The sequence below is a fragment of the Acomys russatus genome, chromosome 19 (assembly GCF_903995435.1).
Source record: "Acomys russatus chromosome 19, mAcoRus1.1, whole genome shotgun sequence".
NCBI classification, from domain to species: Eukaryota; Metazoa; Chordata; class Mammalia; order Rodentia; family Muridae; genus Acomys; species Acomys russatus.
The window spans coordinates 38807119-38810364 of record NC_067155.1 but is presented as its reverse complement, the minus strand read 5'-3'; the positions used below and the strand labels follow the sequence as shown (position 1 = coordinate 38810364).

At 43.0% G+C, this 3246-nt stretch overlaps 1 pseudogene; it reads right to left on the bottom strand.

Annotated features, from left to right (window-relative positions):
• Positions 1–390: 390 nt before the first annotated feature.
• On the bottom strand, positions 391–1758 carry LOC127203350 (olfactory receptor 2AE1-like; annotated as a pseudogene).
• Between the last annotated feature and the right edge of the window lie 1488 nt (positions 1759–3246).

Here is a 3246-nt window from a genome sequence, read left to right as displayed (position 1 = left end):
GTGTGTGTGTGTGATAGTACACATATACACGTGTTACCCATGTATGTCTACAGATGTGGAGCCCAGAGGTGATCGCCAGCTTCTTCCCCAGTGGAACTCCATCTTGTTTGCTGTAGACAGTTTCTCAACGAACCTAGAGCTTACTGATATTACTAGAATGACTATCCAGGAAGCTTCTGGGATCATTCTGTCTCCCCATTTCCCACCTGCAGCTGGGGCGATAGGTGTACATGATTATGCCCAACTTTTGTTGTAGGTACTGTAACTTAGTCTGTAGAGTTCTTTCTCCCACACATGGAGCCCCAAGGTCAAACCTCAACACACATACCAAGTGGGATGTCCCATCCTTATAATCCCAAGTGGAAGAAGCTGCTGAACTCCCAGAATGCATTAGAAGACGCTGTGGAGAATGAATCCATAAGCTGCAGAGATGAGAATGATGGGGAGGAAAAGACGTGCAACACTGCTGATGTACACTGTGTTCCCATACACAGTGATTTCCCCACACACCAGCTTCTCAGGAGCTGGATATTCACAGTAGAAGCGGTGAATGATTCCTGATCCACAGAAATGGAAGCTCATGAAGATGGCTGTGTGGATTAGGGAGTTCACAGATGCGCCCAACCATGACATGACAGCCATCATCACTCCCACTCTTCTGCTCATGAGCACAGTGTAGTGTATGGGGTGGCAGATGGCAACATAGTAGTCATAGGACATGAGGGCCAGGAGAACACACTCTGCACCACCCCGAGACAGATATAGAAAGTGCTGAATCACACAGCTGGCAAAAGAGATGGATTTCTTGCTGAACAGTTAGTTGCTAGCCATCTTGGGGACTGTTCTGGAGATGTGCATCAGATCCATGAGGGACGGCTGGCTGAGCAGGAAGTACATTGGTGTGTACAGACGGGAGTCATAGCAGATGAGGAGGATGGTGAGGCTGTTGCCACTCACTGCGGTAAGGAAGGCCAGCATGGTGAAGAGGAAAAGACAATGGTGGTTGAAGGAGTCATCAAAGAGCCCTTGAAGGATGAAGTCTTCCAGAGAGGTCTGGTTCCACCTGCTTGTGCTCCCTTCCTCATATCCTGAGGGAACAGGAAGAGGACAGGACTGTGATGCAGAAACTACAATCTCAGAAATAATTTAAGAAGATAATTTTTATTCCATTTTTATTTTCATTGTGCATATTTGTTGTATAGGCTAAGCACTGTTATATGTGCACGTTTCTTTTTAAAATTAATTTATTCATGTTACATCTAAATTTTTAGCCCATCCCTTGTATCTTTCCATTTCTCCCTCCCTCCCGCTTCCTACCTACTCCCCTCCTCTGTGTCTGTGACTGAGGGGGTCCTCCTCACCCTGTATATGCTCATAGGGTATCACGTCTTTTCTTAGTAGCCTGTTATCCTTCCTCTGAGTGCCACCAGGCTTCCCCTTCAAGGGGACGTGGTCAGAAATGGGGCCCCAGAGTTTGTATGAAAGTCAGATCTCACTCACCACTCAATGGTGGAGAATGTCTTGTCCGTCGGCTAGGTCTGGGTAGGGGTTCGAAGTTTACTGCCTATATTTTCCTTGGCTGGTGCCACAGTTTGAGCAGGAAGGACCCCAGGACCCTTATCCACCTGTCATAATGTTCTTCTTGTAGGTTTCCCAGACCCTCTGGATCCTTCTATTTCCCCATTCTCCCATGCTTCTCTCACCTAAAGTCCCAATAGGGTGTCTTCCCCTCTTATCCACTTTCCTGATAAGTAACATCTTTCATGGGACATGCCCCTTGGGCTAGTGTCTCAATATAAGTGAGTATATACAATTTGTCTCTTTTTGCTTCTGGGTGAACTCACTCATTATGATAATTTCTAGTTCAATCCATTTGTCCACAAATTTCTGGAATTCCTTGTTTTTAATAGCTGAATAGAATTCCATAGTGTAAATGTACCAGTTTCTTTATCCATTCTTCTACTGAGGGACACTTAGGCTGTTTCTATGTTCTGGCTATTATCAATAAGGCATCTATAAACATGGTTGAGCATATGTCCCTGTTGTGTGGTAGAGCATTTTCTGGGTATATTCCAAGGAGTGGAATAGCTGGGTCTTGAGGGAGCCCTATTCCCATTTCTCTGAGAAAGCACTAGATATATTTCAAAAGTGGTTGTACTAGTTTGCACTCCCACCAGCAATGAAGGAGTGCTCATCTCTCTCCACATCCTTGCCAACATGTGGTGTCACTTGAGTTTTTTATCTTAGCCATTCTGATGGTTGTAAGATGGAACCTCAGTGTTGTTTTGATTTGCATTTCTCTGATGACTAATGAGGTCGAGCATTTAAGTGTTTCTCAGCCATTTGATATTCCTCTTTTGAGAATTCTCTGTTTAGTTCTGAGCCCCATTTCTCAATTGGGTTATTCAGTTTGATAGTGTTTAAGTTCTTGAGTTCTTTATACATTTTGGATATTAGACCTTCGTCAGATGTAGGGTTGGTGAAGATCTTTTCCCAGTCTGTAGGCTGTTGCTTTGTTCTGTTTACAGTCTCTCCTGCCTTACAGAAGCTTCTCAGGCTCATGAGGTCCCATTTATTAATTGTTGACCTTAAGGCCTGGGCTGTTGGTGTTCTGTTCAGGAAGTTGACTCCTGTGCCTATGTGTTCCAGACTCTTCCCCACTTTTTCTTCTAACTGATTTAATGTCTCTGGTTTTATGTTGAGGTCTTTATTTTTTTTTTTTATGTTGAGGTCTTTAATCCAATTGGACTTGAGTTTTGTGCATGGTGACAAATAGGGGTCTAGTTGCATTTTTCTACATGTAGACATCCAGTTAGACCAGCACCATTTGTTGAAGATGCTATCCTTTTTCCATTGAATGGATTTGGCTTCTTTGTAAAAAATCAAGTGACCATATGTGTGTGGATTCATTTCTGGATCTTTGATTCAATTCCACTGATCAGCCAGCCTGTTGCTGTGCCAGTACCATGCTGTTTTAATTACTGTTGCTTTATAGTACAGCTTGAGATCAGGTATGGAGATTGCTCTGGAGGATCTTTTATTGTATAGAATTGTTTTTGCTATTCTATGCTTTTTGTTTCTCCATATGAAGTTGAGAATTGATCTTTCAATATCTTCAAAATATTTTGTAGGTATTTTGATAAGGATTGCCTTGAATCTGTAAACTGCTTTTGGTAATATGGCCATTTTTACTATGTTAATTCTCCTGATCCACGAACAAGGTAGATCCCTCCATCTTCTGATGTC